Below are 22,379 nucleotides of genomic sequence, written 5' to 3'. Positions count from 1 at the left end.
TGCTATTCCATTACACCTAATATATTATTGTTAAAAGAACAAGAAATTCTTTAAAAAAAAAATCAGCAGATTTTCCTTGATTATTTCATCACCAAGTTATTGATTCAACCAATTTCCACAACCTGTAAAAAAAATTTCAACATTTTCTAGTGTCCCATCTTTCAAGACTCTGACTTTCTCAGTATCATCAACAATTAATTTTTAGCATTCTTAATTTATGGTTCAATTCCAAAACATTCAATTTTTAGTATTCTTAATTTATGGTTCAATTCAAAAACATTCAACACTTATCAAAGGATAATTTTTATTATTAATATTATTAATATTATTATATATAATTTAAGCATAGTTCATGGCATATTCTATCTAAGGATTTAAAGCAAATTTATGGAAAAAAATAATTTAAATCATTCGAGTTTCAAACTAATTAACATTACATCATTCATAATAATGTCTAACATTCTAAAATAAATCAAAATATAACATCTTAGGACATGTTTACATACAAAATGACCTAACAATTTGTTACATTGCAAAATTGAATACAAAGATAAAATTCCTAAAACAAACTATGGATAAATGTGCTACTGCAAGGTACCTAAAATTTATTTCATATAAGATTAATCACATTTAAATATAATATAAGATAAAATAGGCATTAAGTAAGAGTTCTTTAATTCAATTTAATTAAATCAACTATTGATAGCCTTCACACCTCTAGGTTACTAATAATCTTAGTCCTCTCTTGAACACCTTTTTCATTATTATAATGAGTTTTTATCTTAGACCACAACCCAGCAGCATAGCTCCTTATTCAGGATAGTTATTCATATTTTCCCAATCTAGATGCTAGTCCCTAAACTGGGACATCTAACTCAACGTGCCCAAATTGGGTGTTAGTTAAACTGGGATAACTAACTTGAAAAATTATTTGGCAACATGAATTTTAAATTAAACAAGATTTCAAAAACAATCTTAACTTCTAATAAATAATTAAAAATGTTATGGTGTTTAACATCAACCTATAACCTGTGCTCTGCTAGCCATCCCTTACTGTTAAATGGTACTAGCAGTCTAATCTGTATCAACACGTACATTGTATGAATTTCAAACCTTCTTCCACATATAATCCAAATTTTTCATTTCAGCATCATAACTAAGTTTTCAATTAAAAAATAATAATCTATAAATCTCTTGATTTTTTCCTAGTCGAATTTATGGATGAATATGGAAATAATATTTCATTTTGAACTTCCTTGAGTTTAGTCATCTAGACTAATTTGGTGAAGGGCAAAATCATCAATTAATTATTATCATCTACAATAATCTCTTATAGTGCTACAATGTTTTCTCCCACCCACTATTTGTTTTCTGTTAATAGTGATTGTGCTTATAGAACTTGCATTCTCAAATATTTTAAGAAGTATTGAGGAAGGATGATAAAAATCACATAACCCACAAATGAATATCATGCAAAGTAGATAGCGAAGAAAAAAGTTCAATAAATATAACAGTAAAGAATGAACTCCCACTCTTTAGTTCTTCGACCTTCTTTAGAAGCGTGATAGCTTTTGTTTTTATATGCTTTTTAAAAGGATGTTTGCCTTGAAAAAATATCAAATTGATGTTTTTTTAATATATTATTTGTTGATTTCGATGTGTTAATGTTAAAAATAAAAAAATAATTTTAATGAATTTTTAAATTAAAAAACTTTTAAATTAAACCTTGTTGATGTCACTAGCCCCAAAACAAGTTATATAGTCAAATTAAATATCCTAGTTATCAACCTTGTTGATGCCACTAGCTCTAAATAGGCCAGTTAATAAAATTAATCCTTTACTGGTGCATTCAATTCAATAAAAACATCCCAAATATATTTAACATTTTCACTTTATTAACTAAAATTGAAATTTTGTTCACAACTACATAATCTTATTCCCATACATAACTATCAAATTTTGCTCTAAATATTTCAGCAGTAACTCGACATGTCAGCCACGCTGACGCCATAAACTTCTCTTAGGACAGCTAGTCAAGTTTCTCACTCCTAGACACACACACATTTAAAGAATTTAGGGTATTACAAGCCTAAGAAAATTCGATAGGTAGAATAAGGTGTAAAGCACCTACCCGTTACTTACGAAGATTTTCCCCTTTTAGTCTGGGTCTTGCTCTAAAAACCTCTCTTGTAACATCAAAATTATAGATCTATCACTAATCCATTTGTTTAATGTAAATGCCTATATTCTTGTTCCACATTAATTTTTCTTATTCAATTTAAGCCCTTAACTCACAAAATCATGTTTTACTTAACCATTCCTACATATATTTAAACTTAACTTATCATTCGTTTCTACCATATTACATATATGTTCCTATTTAAGTTTACGAGCCCGACATTAACATCATTTTCTCATTACAACACATTTAATTATCTTTATGAAAATACCACATTAGCATACATAACATATAATGTTAACAACATATTTATTGTAAACCTTTATTCATTATCCCATTTCAATCAATCTTAAACTAAACATACCTTTAGGTTAAGTATACAAAATTCTTAATAACATTTTCTAGATTTATATTTAACTATAATTGAATCATAACACATGCATACAACCTCAATTTCATCCTTTTGCCAATTCTATTCACAAGTCAAGTTAACAAATTCAACTTCTAACTTATTTCTTTGTATAAACTACATTGTCCAAGGTCATTTATCATCATTATATAACAATTCAAATCAATTATAAGTCAATAATTTCAGACAATTCCCCCTACATCATAAAACGTTTCGGCCAAGATAAGGAAATTCATCCCTTCTTTCTTTCACACTTACATATATTAATATCCTTATTTAGCATCACCAAACAAAAAAAAAACAATAAATCATTCATTCCCATCCAATCCTTAACATATTGCTCCTATGTTGAACCTACCATTAAAAAGAGTATAAGTTTTTCTTTAATTTTTATGCAAATTAACTTACCCAACCATTAAATACATTATACATCATAATTAAACATAAATTCCATGCCAATTTGAACCACCAAATTCAAACCCTTTACACTAGTTGTGGTTGAAATATGCATTCCAAAATAGCTCATTATTTTCTTCAATTTTCTCTTAAAATCTTTCATCCCCCATTCATATTGTACCTAAATAACTTGATTCAACTAATATTTCATAACAATTAAATCAACAAACTCATCCTTGTAATTTTTAGTCCCTAGGCCGAAACTTACTCTTTAAATGAAGGTATGGTTTTACTTTTCATATTTTGCAAATGAAGATAATACCCAATCATTTCATACTTATACCAACAAAATTCTACTTAATTTATATAACAATTACTTCAAACAAACCCAATTTTCCTTTCCCACACCTACGCCAAATTTCCCATTAATAACGGATGTGGGTTTTCTTTCAATTTCTTGTAATGAATCCATTACCCAATCATTTTCCATACCCATAAACATCATTACAACAAAAACAAATCTATACAACCCAGCATTATAAGTCAAATTTACATAACACAAACATATTCATTCTTTCACCAAATACAAAATCATCTTAAAAAATCACTTTAGATGAGTTTCTTACCTTCTAAACACAAGGAATCAAGGAGAAATTGCAAAAGAAGCATAAAATGAATATGTTTCTGGGTATCCTAAACTATCCTTAAAGTATCTTTCACACAAATTTCATCCTTAAAGTATAATGTTGAAATAAATAATTGAAGAAGGGAAGGAGGAAACTTGAATAAAGCTAAGTCCTTGAAGTATAATGTTGGGTTCAACATGTCAGAAGAATACATACAAATTTTAACCCGATATAACAATCAAATTGAAAGTTATATGGGATAATGTAAAATTGGTCGGTTCGTGATTTTTTATAAATCTGAATTTTTTTTATTTCATCCTTGCATAAATCATATCAATCATTACTCTAGATCTTGAGGCCATTTTATTTTCCCATAATATTTTTAATTTCCTTTTCATCATTTATTTCATTTACAAATTATTTTACTATTTCACGGTAACGTTATTGATTTTTAATCAGTGTTTACACCATAACTCTTTTCCTTTCTTTTGTACCATACTTTCTTATCGTTTAATTCCTTACTACCATATTAATTTCTTGGGATCATTTTTTTTATTTTTCTTATTCTTTTATCACTCAAAAGTCATTACCGATTTCGTTGATTTTATGAATTTTAAACTAAAATTTATAATTCTTGTAGGAACCCATCCATACTTTTAAATTTAATCATGAACACCATTCTCTTCATTTCACATCATATTCTCTATTATTTATGTCGCTTACTCATCTTTACTTTCATCCCAAGTTTCTATTATTCATCAGGTAATTTCTACCTTTGGTCCTACATTTACACAGGGGTTTATAACCCATTTCATCACTGGGTAAATTTTCCAATGTTTCAGTAACACCAAAAATTTTCAATCGGGGACTTATGACCTGGAAGCTTTATCTCCTTTGCATTTTTAATGTCAAAAGTAAATATTTAATAATTTAAAATCTCATTCCAACTACTTATATTTATATTTTATTTTCCAATTATTTAAATAACACGATGATATTTTCCTTCAAGTTTTAGAAGTACCGTAAAATTTTTCGATCAGGGGTTTACATATTACGACACCTGATTTCATTACAATCATTTAGGATTATAAACCCTAATGATTAGTGATGCACCATAAAGAAGAAATGACATGATATAGGCCATTCATTGGATGTAGACATGACTAGCACCTCTTTATAGGCCTAATTATAAAATAAAGAAGTGAAACTATTTAATATTGAATATCAACTATATGAAGGGTAGTTGGAGAATTTTAGGGTTAAACATTTTTTTTTATCTAGCTTTGGATGCCTTCTAGGTATAAGTGTATCCAAAACTATGTATTTTCTCCAATATGTGACCTTGTTGAGCTTGGTTTAAATCCTAAAACTATCATAAAGATCAATTAATTAAGAGTCATTAAGGTCAAATAGGGCCTGTTGGAAGATATGTCACCTCACATATGTCCAATACAACATTGAGTTATATACTATGATCGAGATGATTTGTGTTCAAGCTCTGTAACCCTAGGTTGCACCCCTTAGGATAATAATTTTTAGGCTTAGGTTATTCCTAGTGTTTTATATCTTAGTCCTAGGTTATGCCTCATGTTTTGTATTTTGGGCTTGATGTTTTTAGTATAAATCTCGGACTCATGAATTTCCTGCATAAGTTTTTATAGTGGAGAAACGTAAAGATTTTATTCATTACACTTTATGTTTAGGTTTGTATGTGATTAAGATTGTATGCCTCGAACATGATTTCTTGCTTTTTTAGTTGTCTTTTTATTTTGCTACATGAGTGAATTTATGATTAGGCATGTGAGAATTTTAAAGGCTAGAACATTGGCCCAAAGAAAAGAGCCAAAGGGTTGGTGCCTTTTAAATTTTGTGTTTGTTGTTTTAATATTGCCATATATTACATAGTATGACATGTGGATGAAGATTATTAGGTTTATTAAATTGTACCCCCATACTTGTTTAAAGCCACTATAAAGCCATCAATTGTCATTTTTCATCTTTAACAATTTTAGTTTTTCTCTCTTTATGTTTAAAAGATTTTCAATGATTATCCTTTTTGTGAGAAAAACTATAAATCATACAAATCTACCACCAAATCTTTGTAAGCCAGTATAAAGATCATTCATTTGATTTTTTGACTAGTGGATTTAGAGTTACTTTGAGTAGGGATAACTTGTAAACCCCGAGTAATAAAACAATTTAATGATTAGTTAAATTAATGTTTTATGGAAAATTTGAAATAAATATGTATTGAGGATAGATAATGGTTCTAAGGAATTATAAAGAAAAGAAAATTTAAGAAAAAAAATTGTACTGTAAGCTCCGGTTGAAAAAATAAGTAACATTATCGAGGAACAATAATAAGTCTGTAAAGGAAATAAATGGTAAAAATAAAAATAAATATTTTTGAGATAAGAAAATGGTCTCGAGAATTGAGTAAAATAATTGATATGATTTGTACAAGAATGAAATAAGAAAATTTGGATTTTTGACGGAAAATCACAAACCGACTAGTTTTACATTGTTGCACATAACTTTCAATTTGGTCATCAGATTAAGTTGAAATTTTGCATGGAGCCTTCTAGAATATGTTTTTAATTTAGTTTAAAGTTTCAAAATTTTTGGAGTTCGATATGAATTGTTTTCAAGTTAAGTACATCAAACAAATAAAAAAACAAATGGCACAAATGAGTGTCTAGAAATTTCTTCAAGGACCAAATTGAAAACTTTCCCAAAAAAAGCCCTCCTTATAAGCTACTAGCAGTGCAAAAAAAAAAAAGAAGAGTGTGCAGCCAAGCAAGAGAAGAAAATACAGAAAAGAGGGCTTTTGTCATTTTTCATGGAAATTACTTGAAAAATAAAAAGCAAGTATGATAGGAAAAGTGCTGAGTAATTAAAGAGAGGGTTTGATATGTCAAGGAGTCTACAAGGAGTTTAAGGGTTAAATTGTGCTTTTAGAGAAGGAAAATTGAGCTTAGAGGGAAGTGTGGAGGAGAACTTGATTTAATTGTTTTGGCTTTTGATTCTTCATTCTTTAAGGGTAAGAAAACTCTCCATAATGATTCATTATGTTAAACTCTCCATGATGATTCATTGTGTTACTTTTTATGTTTGTTCTTAGAGGGAAGTGTGGAGGAGAACTTGATGCAAATTATTTTGGCTTTTGATTCTTCATTCTTTAAGGGTAAGAAAACTCTCTATGATGATTCACTGTGTTGCTTTTCATGTTTGTTCTTGGATTGAGTAGAATTTGTATTATGTGAAGGTGAGTTCTTGATGTTGTAGTGGTTTGAATGCATAGAGTTATGTTGATTATATGTTTGTTAAGGGATAAATGATTGGGCTTGTCATTAATTAGGTTAATTTGCCAAAAAAAATCCCTCATCTTAGTAATGGGAATTTCGGCCAATAGTACATTTTTTGGATGATTAAGTTGTTGAGTTAATGATAAGCAAATTATGTTTAGTTATACTAATGGATTAATTGGTGGTTTAATAATGTGTAATTATTAAAAAAAAAAGAGAAGAAAGAAGAGGGGGATAAAGAGTAGTTTCCACCTTGGGTTTACTATTAATCCCTCCTTTTTTTTATAAGTATGATCTTTTTGTGTTGATTAGTGAAATTTCATGCTTGGATGCTTAGTTGTTGTTACATGTGATTATGAACCCCTTAAATGAATAAAATGGTTGAAGTAATTTGTGAAGTTATGTTAGAATCTTATTTGTTGACATGAAAAATAAATGGGTTAAAAGTTGAAGAAATCATGCCATCGTTTTTACTTGAATTTCAGTAAGGGTAAAGAATTTGGGGGATGGATTGAATTGATGTAATTGGAGATTTTTCATGACTTAAATGAATGAATTAAGTTTGGATAATGGATTTAAATTTAGAGTGAAAGGGAATTTATCCTCCTCTTAGAAATGTGAATTTGGCCATGGAAAAAAATGTTTTAATTTAAATGAAATTAATTATGAGTAGAAATTACTTAATGGAATTATGTGATGGATAAATAAATTATACCTTGAAAGAATTGTGAAAATGAAACTTCCTTCCAGATGGGGAAGTTTCAGCCAAATGGCCAATAGAAGAAATAAAACTTTAAACTTGAAGAAATTAATGAAGTCTATTTAAATAATGGGAAAAAAGGAAAAACAATGATGTGTTGAATTAGGTGTGAAGGATTGGAAATTTGTTTTATAGTAATACAAGATTCCCTTATAATTATGGTGAATTAAAAGTGGATGTAGCATTGTATGAAATATTTGCGGATTATTAAAGAACATGAAACTATGTTATAATAATAATAATTTTAGGTGTTAAAATTGTATTGATAAAAAAATTTATTATGTGAAGAAGTTTTAAGTAAATTATTGGATTATAAAGTATTGAAATCATGAGATCTTTTAAATGAAATAGGAGAGGTTAGAGGCTTCAGATAGCAGTAAGGAGCTACTAGTCGAGCACCGCCAGTAGGTATGTGCCTAACATCTTGAATCTTTGTAGAGAGATTAATTGAAAGCATGTGTTAATTTTAATTACAAATTCTGCAATTTTATATTTTGATGTCAACGGATGAACTAGTGCCTGGCAATTAGACAGATGAACTAATACTGGGTAATTGGGTGGATGAATTGGTTTCCCTATTTAGGGACTAGTGCCTGACATTTGGATGTATAAACTAGTATTTGGTAATTGGACGGATGAACTAGTATCCCTATTGAGGACCAGTGCCCGACAATTAGGCGAAGGAACTAATGCCTCATATTTGGGTGAATGGATTAGCATCCCTAATACGGGAGTGGTACCCTAATGAAAAGGACTAAGAATGAAATTAATTGGATGGATATGGAGGTGTAAAATAATAATAATTCATTATAAAATGTATAAGAGAAATATTTTCATATGGGTATAGTGAAATGATGCATTGCATTTATTGATAATTATGTTGATAATATATCAATCTTATTTTCATGACCCTCATAGCAGTAGAGTAGATCCTATTTGAATATTAGATACTTTTTGTATATTTATGTTGATCAATATGTATCATGAAATTAATAAATGATGTAAATGATATTCAATGAATCCTTTTAGTTGTAAAACAAAATTTTTATATATAGTTAATGTGAATGTCATACTTATGAATGTTTTTGTGCTAATAAAGTAATTGCATTCTATAATGTTTGCTTATATGATTATAAATGTTAGAATTATTAAAAAAAACAAATTTACCCTAATTTTTTATATTTAACTAAGAAATTGCTCTGAAGGGGATGTTACATTACTAAAGAGAGTTAGTCATTATAGCTAGGCTAGAGGGCATAAAGAGGGGTTAAGGGACTTCTAATGGAGAATAGTAGACTCATGGGGGTGATTAGATAGACCATAGACCACAACTAATTGAAGGATAAATTTTCTAATGATATGTCCTTAGCTTATATAATAGGGTTCAAATCTATTTATAAAAAAGGGATATCAAGCTCAACTACCCTATCAAGATAGTTAGCTCTGAAAACACATATAAAGGAAAATAAATCACAATACCCCTTTGTATGTTTAGTTACACGTGCACGCACATGCGCGCGCACACACAAATATATATATATATATATATATATATATATATATATATATATATATTTCATCTATCAAGGGTTGCATAAAGTTTGTTACACCATTAAAATATCTATGCTGGCTAGTTACATTGGAACAAATGGGCAACCTCTGTGCTGGTTAGTTACAGTTAAACGAGGAGGCCACATTGGCTGTCATTGAGAACTACATAAGGTAGCATGTAAAAGATTCATTTGTAGCAGTTTTTAAATACTACTACTAATTATTATGGTGTGTAAGTGATGCTCCAGAAATGTATTTGTTTTATATATTTATTCTTCATGTAAAGAGTTCTTTTAAAAGAATTATTTAGGAAAACACCGACCATGTAAGGATATTGGTTGGTCATGACATATAATAAATTTGTTCCTATAGTTAGGCCTTAAGAGATATAAGGATGTTTGAGTTTCTAAAGGACCACAACTAGCTATTATAATATGATACAAGCCTTAATGGAGGCGAGAGGTTGTTATATAGCAAATTACAAAAGTTCATGACTAAGTACAACATTAATAACTTAGATCAATGACTCTTAATGGAGGAGAATGTTGTGGATATGTACTTAGGAATTTTTATATTTGTCATATCTTATTTCTCATTTTCTTTTAGTTAAGAGATTATTCATCCTCTAAAGAATACAACTCTTATAGTTAACTAAAGAGCTAGCTACTTGTTTTTTAAAGATAATGGTTGAACAAATAAAGCCATAAAAAACAAAGAAGAAAAAGTAGATGATGAAGCTATAATGGAATTTAAGGGTATTGTAGCTAGGATGACAACTTGGTCTAAAAAGAGAAAAAGGAATGATGACGCGCTTTCTTAGTTCTTCGAGCAGCTAAAGCCCTTTTGGGACTATTCTCATCTTTCCTTTCTTATAGTTCCAACTTCAACTATCACTCTACTTAGAAGCAACAATATGACTCCCATAACCCCCCCAAATGAATTAAAGTGGTGGTACCTTGATCAGAGATGATACTTTAATTTGGAGAGCAAAGATTAAGGCATATTCTTTCTTTTAGGGTTGACCAATCAAATAGGAGGCTCGTGCCTGGTCATTCCATTTTCAAGAGAAACCCCACTATTCGGTAGCAAACTAAGATATCAATAGTAGATGTGTTCATTTATCTCTTTAGAGATGGTAATTGTTGGTCCTGATCACTCAATTAAGTTTGTATTGTCCATCTAGTTTAGAGCCAATTTTCCCTATCCTCTCTGAGTTGCCAATTACTTCTAATTTTCTTAAAACCATATCCCATACCTTGAATTACACACACACACACACTTATACTTTTGCATTATTGTATTATCCCTAATTTTCAGCGTAATTGCACATATACATAATACATATACAATGGAATTAGGAGGGTCAATTTTTTTTCTTAAAGTCCATGTTAATTATTCAACCAAAATTTCAGCAAAGTTTTCTCTATATCCAAACCATGCCAAGTTGTTGACCATTTCATAAATAACACAACAACCAACTCCATCATACCCTATTCCAACCATCTTAGACTTTAATCCACATAAAACTCAATATCATTCCACGTTAACACACAAAACACTTATTAGAAATATCGATGTAAACATACAACATAATCTAGAAGTATATAATTAAAAACATAAAATATAAAAAAAAATAAAAGGAAAGAAAGATAAATAGAAATACGTAAAGTTGATACTAAATTCAAACGTTCACAAAGTTTATAAAAAAAAGGAATAATTACAAGAAAAATATAAATTTGATTAATTATACATGATAGGTTAAAATCACACAATTATACCTAAGACAAAAGCTACTCCTAAAACTATATCATCCTTGTCTTACGGTATAAGATGGGCCTATAAAAAATATCAAATTATATTTTACATCAGTCAACAAGAGATATATTTATAGTTTCAACAGAGAAGATTCTTTTAAAACAATATGCGACATTAACAATCATAACTCTTTTATTTTATTTAGGTCAATATTGTAACTTAACCTTGTCTTTTTATGTCTATTAATATTAAATTCTCAATCTCTATGATTCCATTCCTTTCCTATATATCTCATGTATTATGTTGTTTTTACACTTCAGATCATTTATTACCCTAACCCTACTACGAGGGTGACTCCATAATATCCACAACTTCGGTTCCACCCCGGGTCAACCAAGTAATAATTCTTTACCTTGGTTCCATAATGACAAACCAAGTAATACTCCACCACCTTGGTTCCACGAGCAAGTCATAATTCACCATCTTGGTTCCACAACCAGGTAATACCAACTAGGAAGAATTCACCATCTTGGTTCCACAACCAGGTAATACTGCAGTGCCTTGCTTCCACAACCACGTAATAATCTCAGTAACTCAATACAACCAGTCATCCATTCATTGTCATAGACACAAAATTTATATTTCTCTTTTTCTTTCTAACTTTCTAGCATTATATTCCCCACATCACATAACTTTACATTTTTAGTAATTTAATAAGAATATACATACCAATAACACGGAATTTTAAGAAATTTAGGTAAACAAAAAGCAAGGTGCAAGGCACCTACTTGCTCTAGCGGTGTGCGCTCCTCCTGCAACAGATGATGTTGCTCCTGGTGCCTTTCTTGAATCCAGATAAGGTACCATAAATTAATACTTTTATCACCTCGTAATCCATCATCATTTTAGCTCGTTAATCACATTATATACATCAAATCATATTCTTTCGTTTCTCTATTTATTCATAGTCACTCTAATTATATTTCTCACACATTTATTCATTTTATTCATTTCTCCTTCTATAAATTTCTATTAAATCAAATTCAACAACACCACATTTTAAAGTCCATTTTCCACTATTTATACTTATTTAGCCATGATGCCTTTTTCTTTTTTCTTTTACATTATACCATAATGTAAATTTTCAACTTCACATTGAAATCTATTATGTAACCAAACCACACTCATTATACTAATAATTTATTAAAATTTACAACAATTTCAATATATTCATCAATATTAATAAAAACTATCAAATTCTTTAACATATCAGTTTACACTAGTTCTCACAATATTAACACATATACATTCAAAACCATACTTTTTCATTCTCTCTCTAGTATGGCGACCACATATACCTTTTCCCCCTAGTATTTCTTTTTCAATAACCTTAAATTTCACCTCTTAACATTCATTCTTCCATGTTTAAGCATGACTAACCATAAATTTAAAAATCCATAAATTTTACACTTAAGAACCCTAGCTAACAATTCTAACAATTACACAAAATTAATGTTAATTTTCCATTGAACTCCCTAGAACAAGCGTAGAACTTATTACCACAAACTAATGTGGCCTCAAAATACTAGCCAAATGAGAATTTCCCTAGGCTTTCACCTTTTTTCTTCAACTTCCTTACTTTCTGTCTCTAATACCTTACTTACTCTTCCTAAATCTCAATTAACCAATCATAAATTATAGTTTTCTTAAGAGATAATGTATGATTTGGTGCACTCTCACAAAATTTTTCATTTTTTCTCATAATTTTCTCTCTATTCCTCACACTTTTTTTTCTTAGTTTTCTTCTCCCAATGGTTGGCCACATACAAACACACACACACACACACACACACACACACACACACACACACATAAAGAACAATTTAAAAACTTCCCTTTATATCCTTTCCTTTAAACCTTTTATTTCTTATGGGTACTATTTCCCAGGTCCTAAATTCGATTTATACTAGACTTAAAATAGGTGAATTTGAATTTCATTAAAATTTATATCACATGAATTTTCCCCAAAAAAATATTTTCATTTAGTTTTTATTTGTGTTTCTGTATTTTTTATATTTTAGCTATTTTTCATAACTTATTTTTTAAAACCATACCTAAAACATTTTATTTTAATTTCTTCCATTTTTCATCATTCCCATGAGTTAATTATTCTTTTTTCTCACTTATCATAATATTCCATTCATTAATTTTATGAGTTTCTTTTTAGGGGTTTACAATCATGATATTGGGATGTTCTTTATCTATAAACCTCATTTCTTATAAAAGGCTAGTAGTGAAGTACTTTTTAACAAATCCAAGTTTGTCCTAGAGGTTTTTCTTTTTCTTTTTTTTAGAAAGAATAGTAGGGCACTCTATAACTAGAGCACCAATATTAGCTAGTACTATGGCCTCGATACCATAGGTAAGGAGAAATGGCGTTTTACTCTTTCTTGGTGGTCTTATTTTCCTATAGGATTTTATCTAGGAGATATGTTTATTCCTTTTTTTATTTTTCTTTTTTTTAGGGATGGTACATAAAGGATAATCTATGTTTAACATGTAGCCTTTTGCAGTGCTCTCTTATCTTCTTATGAATAGTTCTAAGATGTTCATCCTCTATTAAGAGAAAGACTAGGGGAAGGCAATACTGGTTATTTTTGCTAAGAGCTAGAATGACACTAGAGCTAATCTATAACACTCATCATAATTCTTAACAACGACCATTGCACCTATATATATGTTGCAATCCTTTTCATAAATCTCTTTTAATACATAATTTCTTTTCTTTATAGACAAGTACTTTATAAGTGAAGTCATTGCTAACCTTTTATACAAGTTATCATCTATAAGACAATATCTTACCCCTCTTTCTTTTAGGAAGATAACTTCATTTCTATCCAAGAAAATGCATTTTGCGAGTAGATATTGTTTAATTAGTGTTATATATTCTTTTATATCCATGGCGACTTGAATAATGCCTAATTATTTTGTTTTTTGTTCAATACATGTTCTTTTTAAAAAAATCTTATCTAAGGATTAAAATAGAGTTTCTTAAGATTGGAGATTTCTAATTTAATAAGAGGTCATCCTTGTCATTTCTTATCGGGGGATCCTAGTAATAAAGATTTCTTTCATTTTTTTTTTCTAAAAGCAAACTATCCTAATGTTCTCTACTAGTACTTAATTATACAAGGCTCATTGAAATCAAATTATCCCTCATATTGGCACATAATAAGTTATAAGTCACAATAGACATGAAGGGTTAGGAATTTAGATCCTCAACCCAAATAAGCCTAGCTAGAAGAGTTACACACTCAACCATGTTGGTAGAGGAGAATTCAAATCGAAGTCTATGTTTTTCTTCTTTTTTTCTTTTAGGGGATTATCAATACACTTGATGATAAATTTTACTAAAAACTAAGCTTTTATAGCTGATCTTGGTTGAATTAGAGACCTAACACTCTTAATTTAATGCTCCAGTTGACCAATCATTCAAATATGTCTAGCTTATAAAGAATTTATCTAAGAAGCTAACTAGTCAAGATAATCATTTGGTGTGTCTAAACAGAAGGCTTTAGCTTCTTATTGTACATACCAAAGTTAAGTATATTTTTTTTACTTTTATATATCTTGTTTCAATATATGAAGGGTCTTGCTAGTATGACATACTAGTTTATGCAACCCATTCTCTTTCCTAACCAAAATAAAGCTTATGATTAGGTCATAAGGAAAAGATTTTCACCTTTTTAGAGTTTTGAAAGAACCTTTAGAGAAGACAAATGTTCTTTGAGCTTTGAAAACAATTGTTAGTATTCTAGATTCCACCAGTAGTTGAAGATGCTCTTGAGTGTTTTAAAGAATGAAAAACATCATTACATCAAATAGAAAATGAATATGTTGAGAGCAACTACTCTTCATGTCAGTCCTTGTATATGTTACACACACTTAGAATACATCATGTTTATGATGGCTTAAAATTTCTTAGAATTGGGAACCACCCTTCACTAATGACCAAAATCCCTAAGAATTTTCATCCTTTAATAAAAAAAATACTCACTTAACCAGTTCAACTTCATCGTTTACGAGTGAAGAATAAAGAAAATCTTTTAGAGATCCTAGATATGTTTCTTAAAGGTTGTTCTTCACTAGTGTGTCATAACCATAAACTTTCATGCTCCTACCCTACTAGTATTTAAAGACCTGATTCACCATGTTATAGTTGGTGGTTCCTATCTTATTGAGCTTAAACATAATGGTCTTATAACAAGATGCCCCTTTATCTATCACAAAATAAGTTTTTTCTTTATATTTTGGGTGCGTGAAGATCTAGTGCTAACTTGACTTTGCATCCAATGAGCTTAGGAATTCAAACTCGGCTATAAAGTCCACTAGTTTATCAATATTCTATAGGGAGACACTATTTATTGGGCAAGGTGTATTGAGATCAATAAAGGTACACATATTTTTCACTTTTTGTTTGCTTTCTTCACCATGACCATATTAACAAACCACTTAAGATACATCACTTAACGAATGAAACCCATTCATAAAAGTTTGTCCACTTTTTTAGATATGACCTTTTTTCTTTCCTTTTAAAATTTATCTTTTTCTAGTGTTGAGAGGGAAATATGGGTTTACATTCAACTTATAAAGAACACTTTAGGGTTGATGTTGGGCATATTTGAGGACTCAAAAGATAAGTTGTCTTATTAGATGTTTCATTCTTTATTAGGGCCTTTTCCTACTTGGGGTCTAAATTAGACCCAATCTTAGTAGTAACATTAGTTTTTATCTTATAAAGATTAACCTTTTGTAACTTTTCAATAATATCGACATGTATCTCCTTTTATTATTTAATAAACTATTCCTAGTCCACAACTAGAGTTTTCTTCCTTTTAATATATTTTGAGATGTACCTCCTTAATGCCATTTGTTTCCCCTTAATTATCACTATCTCTTTTTTAATATTTAATTTCAAGGTTAGTTACTATGTGTTAATAGCAACACTAATCTTATATAGAATAGGTCTACCAATGATGGAGTTATAGGCCAAGTTAATCTCGATCATCATAAACGTATATTAAAAAGTTCTATATCAAATAGGTACCAATAACGATTGACATCTCAATGATGCCCTCTATGGGCATGTTTTTACCTTTTCTATCTCAATCAATTGAGTCTTAATAGAAACCAATTCGGAGTTATCAACACCCATGTTACTTATGATCACTTCTTATGAGAGAATATTAATCACCCTTTTGACATCCATCAACACCTAATGTATTTTATGGTTAGAGAGGATGGTGGTTATTACCAAGGCGTGTTCTTAGAAGGAAGCCACACTATCTTCATCCTCCAAAGTAAAGATAATAGGCTCTTGTTAGGGTCATATAAAGCAAGTAGTACCAACTTCTCATAAGCTCTTCTCTCCCACTAGGGAGAGCTTTCATTATAGACATCCTATCTAAGATCATGTTAATCTTAAGAAATATTTTATGATATGTGTTGACCTCTCACCCTTCATTTAAACTAGTTATCTTTTTTTTTTTACAAACAATTAGAGATAGTCCTTGTTAATTATCCTTTCTATCTTCTTTTTTAATGCTTAGTAACTCTCTATGTTATGTCCCTTATCTTTATGGAACATATAATAATTCTTCTAGTTACAAGTGTGAGGATCACCTTTCATGAGAGGAGGTATTGCACGAACTCTTTATCTTTAATGGTAGTAAAAATATTTGTCTAAGTTATATTTGAGAGTATGATAAAGAGTTAGGAAATAAAAGGTGGCTATAAACCAACCTTCTAGGGTTTCTTTTACGAGCTTAAAGATTGTCTAGAGACTAACTATATTTGGAGAGTTGTTCCTTATGCTTCTAAAAGTATGGATGAGCCTATATGACCATACTTATTTTTCTATTCAAATATAATTTTCCATAATCTATTTCACTCAAGAGGGTTTTGTATGGAAGGATGTATAACTTCTTTCATAAAATCAAGTTATGGATCTTATTTATTAAGGCTTTGGTAGAACTAGTTCAAACAAATTCTCTATGTTTAATATATCTTCATCACACCTCTTTAAGTGGTAATTGATGCTCTCATTCTTCTTTAAACAATTTAGTGGAGATTTTTTTGGCCCGGATACTTATATTGAAATATGCTATGAGCTTTGTACAAAGATCCTTAAAATTAAAGATAGATCCTAAATCCTAATTAGGATATTACATTTGGATTGGCCCTTAAAAAGTGATGGGAAAAATCTTGCAATATCAACTCTAAACTACTATATATATTTTACAAATGCTCTTTTAGGTCTTTTAGCCTCTCATAACTGTCTAAATTCATCATGATAGAGCTGATGTCTTTTAGGAGATATGTGTCCAACACATGCTTAACCAATAGAGAACCTCTCTTCTAGTGAGGTTTATACATTTCTATATTTAGGTCTTGTATCACAATGGACCTAACTTCCTTTTAGGTTATCCTCTTATCCAAGCTATCCAAGAAAGATCTGAATATGGAGTAATGTTAATATAAGTGATAACTTTTATGGCTATTTACTAATAAGTTCTTTGAATTTTCTTTTCCATGTTTAGAGCATCAACATAGCAAATATTTTTCAAGATGGTGAGAATGGCTATTAGGTAGGGTAAAAGAGCAATGATTCTTTCTTCTACTCTCTTGCACCTTATTCTAACTCGCCTTCTTCTTATACTGAAGTTGTTTCACCCATTAGAAGTTGTAGGAGATGGTGCTAATAGAGGAACTGTATGTTATAGAAGAGGTAAAACTCTCAATTTCTTTTAATTTGTTAAGATGACCTACATGAACATTCTCACTTAATGAATTTGTTACTGGAGATCTAGATAAACTAATAAAGCACTTATGATAGGAAGGTCTCTAACCTTCCTATATCTGAAATTGTGTTTTTGCTTGGATACATGACTTTGTTAGGTTTGATAAAAACCCTAAACCCATTTTAAAAATCAATTGCTTATGATCTCAGGTACACATCCTAATTCATTAGTTTTTAGACTTGGGTTATGCCTCATATTATATGTCTTAGGCCTAAATCGTGCCTTATATTCTATATCTTAGGCTTAATATTTTTGATATAAATCCTAAATCCATCGATTACTATATACAACTTTGTATTTTGACCTTTTACCTTTCAGAACTCTATCATCTACTGGATTTTCTTGGGATGCAAAGGTTGCAGACATTGTTAAAGATGGTGGTTGAGACTTTCTTTTAGGTATTCAGAACCTCCAGCAGATCTGGGACTCATTGGATTCCACCCTAGGTTAGCTCTCTAGATCATTATGTCTGGATAGGTCATTCTATAGGGAGGTTCACTATTAATTTAACTTGGGAGGCACTTCAAGATACCAGGCCCAAAATACTATGCATTATCTTCTCTGGTTTCCAAGACATGTCCCACGACACTTCTTCATCTTATGGCTTGCCTCTTTAGGTTATTTACATACTATGGACACACCATAGAATTTTCAGATCATCACATCTACAATATATATCTTATGTGGTTCACATGTGAAGACTCACGATCATTTACTTTTTTAGTGCTCTTTCTCAGCTTCAGTATAAAGAGAGATCTCAAACATGACTTTATTACATTGGCCTTTTATGTCATGACACCCTTTTCTTCAATGTGCTTCCCTTCAGTTTCGAGAAAGGAAGGACTTCGCGCATATTCTAGCATGTTTGTCACTCTTTGCCACAATTTACCTTATATAGTATGAGAGGAATACTCATGTCTTCTGTTAGCGCAACCTATCACAACAAGAAATGGTGAAAGAGATTTTCAGTTGGTTGAAATTATGGTTTCTAGACATAGAAGCCCTATACTAGATATTTGCAGAGATTAGATCTATTTGGAAACTTTGATTATTGTTTTAATTATGTTGTTTCATTTTGGTTTGATGTTGTTTAGCTTTTAAGCTTTTTTGTAGTTTATTTTCCTTAATCTTATATGTTTCATGACTTTTGAATCTGAATAACATATTCATTGTATTTCTTAGGGGTATGCCTCTCATATCCTTGTTCATATTTTTCTTTATATATATCTTAACTTACTAAAAAAAAGACTTTGCATTTTGAGATATTTTTATATTTTTGTTTCTTTAAACATATAAGAATAAATTTAGCAATTAAAAAGCTAAAGTTTTTCATCAAAACAATAAGAAATTTTAGGTGAAAACAAAAGTTCCTTTTAAAGATATAAAAATCATAGATATATTTATGACCAGGGGTTAATAAAATATTGAAAATTGATTATTCAAATGATGATCATGATTTTGAGTTATTTTTACATATATAAAAATATTGATTTATTTAATTTAGAAGTACATGATATGGATTGAAAAACCATAGAGAAATAAAAGATTAATGTTGAAGTATTTATATCTTTTAATATAAAAAAATTCATTTATTTCCATGTTTTGTATATAATTGTGGGATGAAAATATGGAAAGTTATAATGTGTTATTAATTAGAGCACAAATCCAAGGAGGTTGATTTGAGTTAATGTCTTCTTCTCTTTTTTTTCTACGTAAAATATTTTTTACGAGAAGGAAGGTTGTTTAAGGTATAGTTAATATACTTATTTCTTTGGCATTATTTCACAATTTTCTTTTTAAGTTTGATTGGTTCAATTAATATGCTGATCAACTTAAGAGGTATTTGAGGGTGTAGTAGCAGTTATTTTTCAAAATGTTTTTTGCTTGGAAATACATCAAAATAATATTATTTTTATTTTTAAAAAATTATTTTTAATATCAGCAATTTAAAATAATCTGAAAACATAAAAAATATATTAATTTGAAGTAAAAAAAATTAAATTTTAAAAAAACATTTTTGAAACATAAAAACAAATAATCCTTTAATATTACTGACTGAACTCTTCTTATTGTCCCCGTATTTGGATTTAGATTTAGATTTTTCTATATAAAATTATTGCCCCAGGAGGGAAAGAAACACCTAAGGGTCGCATTAATTATCTATTTAACTGCTTGAGCCTTGCCTTTCATATGGAAACAACTATAACATCCCAAGGAGGTTAAGTTTAGCATCCATTGGTTTCTTGTACACGTTGTAGTGGGTGAACTATCATGTCACGTTTTCCAATAGATGTTAGATGCTACATCATAATATACTATCTATACTTTGCTCTTGTTTAATTATGATTTAAAAGCGTCAATGAGACTTATTTATTTGTTTTATTTTTCTCCTTTCTTTGCTCTAAATCATAGTATCTATCCCTTCATCACCATTTCAAAAACCAGATTACCTTATATATTCTAATAATTTAATTTATTACAAGAACATTTCTGAGCCTATGGAACTGCAATGAGTTTAAAACATGTAATTTAACATTTTAAGCTATTTCTTTCTTTCTTGATAATTAATAATTCAGCTTTCATCACTACCACATTTAACAGTTTTTCCGATGAAAATTTTGTCGGTGTTTACTCTAATATACTGCTGGTGATTATTTTACCGATAGATTCATGAATAGAAACCGGCCGTTGGAAAAACCTTGTCGATAATTTCTGATTTGTCGGTAAGTCCGTCATTATAAAAAAATTACTGATGGTTTTACAAACAAACAATGCACGTTACGAAAATTTACCCGCTAGATTTTACCGATGAAATAATTCCTTCGGTAATTTGTAGTGGCATTTGCAATAATTTTTTTCTAACTCTCTGGAATATACTAACGAAATAATTTCATCGGTGATGTAATAGTTGCAATGGCATTTGTAGTAATTTTTTTTAACTCTCTAGAATATGCCAACTAAATCATTCTGTCGGTGACCCCATCAGGAATAATTTAAAAATATATATATTTTAAAAAATTATTGAACAAAAATAGAGAATAATTTTTTTAAAAATTAAATTTGTATTAAATTCAAGTATGTAAAAATCAATTATCTTAATATAAAAGCCAAATATTTATTACAAATTATCTTAAAAATCATTAACCGTAGAGAGTTGTTCATATTTTTCATTGAGATCGGTGGTACGGTCTTACACTCCTTGATCTAACAAGGTCGTGAACTCCAAAGACTGAGTGCTTGTGACCAATTGTAAGCTCCCAATGATTGAAACACTACGAGCCATCCACAAGTTCTTGATAGTAGTGTTGGAGAGTCTGTACACCTGATTTTTATCGAGTCTGTCATAACCTAATTTTTAACAACACATATTGGTCAAAGAAAAAAAATAATGAGCAAAGGAAAATAGAGAAGACTAGAAAAACAAAGAGACCGAGGGAATAAGAGAGAACCCATAGAACAAAAACAAAACTAGAGACGAAGGGAAGAGAGATTGAAAGGAGGAGGAAGAGAAGGACATTCTCTGGCCAGTGTGAAGACCATTGCCTTCGTCTTTGTCTTCATCTTTACCCAGGTAAGTCTTTGTTTTCCTCCCCCATCTTGCATTTTTAAACTTTTCAAAATAGTGCGAAGGTAATTATAATTACCTTCGCATTGTGTAGTGCACGCGTGAGTTAATTCACGCATGCCTGTTGCCTGGGCCGGTTACTGGTTTGAACCAGAAACCAGGTTGGCCTAGCTAGGTCTAGCCCAGTAAAAAAAAAGAAGAAAAGCGGGTCGAGTTTGGGTCTCAGGCCTAGCCAGCCCAAACTACTTTTGTTAAGGGTGTGTTTGGCAAAACATATGCTTATGCCTTTCCCATGCAATTTATGCCCCTTTTATTTTGATATCTGGTCAAACGAGCCATTTTCAATATAAGAAAATCCCAAAAATATTTAAAAATTTTTGTTGATTTATTTATGGGCCCCTCACACTAATATATGCTCAATCTGTGGACCATTACTATTAAATGTAAAACTATTGTGGAATGCTTTCTTTTATTCTTGTCTAAAAAGAGCAAACAATAAAAAGGTAAACAAAAAGAAAAAGGCATAAAAAGTTGTTTTCCTCTCTATCAAAAAATTTAAAATTTTGCGAACTTATTCATTAGTGCTAGAGTAAGGAATATTGTATTTTTTGGGTTTGTGCTATAAATACCAACGCCAGAGTTGGAAATATTTGTAGATACTGTTCACTAATGCCAAAGTCAGGAACATGACAAGAAGAACAAAAAAAGAAGAACAAGTTCTTAGCAATTTTAGACAAAATCAGCAAATCAGCCCGCTTCAGGTAAGACGCTTAAGGGGTGATAGCATCTTCCCTTTTGCGTAACCAGTCTTGTATCATAGAATCTTTGTTAACTAGTTAGGGTTCTTAGTGACCATAATATTAGGTGGCGACTCCTTAAATTAGTCATCCCCCTCCCAAAAAAAAAACAAGATATCATATATTTGTTCTTTTTTTCCAAAAGAAATATTCAATTGGTCGCCGCGATGTCTCGG

The sequence above is a fragment of the Populus nigra genome, chromosome 7 (genome assembly GCF_951802175.1).
Source record: "Populus nigra chromosome 7, ddPopNigr1.1, whole genome shotgun sequence".
NCBI classification, from domain to species: domain Eukaryota; kingdom Viridiplantae; phylum Streptophyta; class Magnoliopsida; order Malpighiales; family Salicaceae; genus Populus; species Populus nigra.
The sequence above is the reverse complement of the archived record's forward strand: the minus strand, read 5'-3'. Positions refer to the sequence as shown.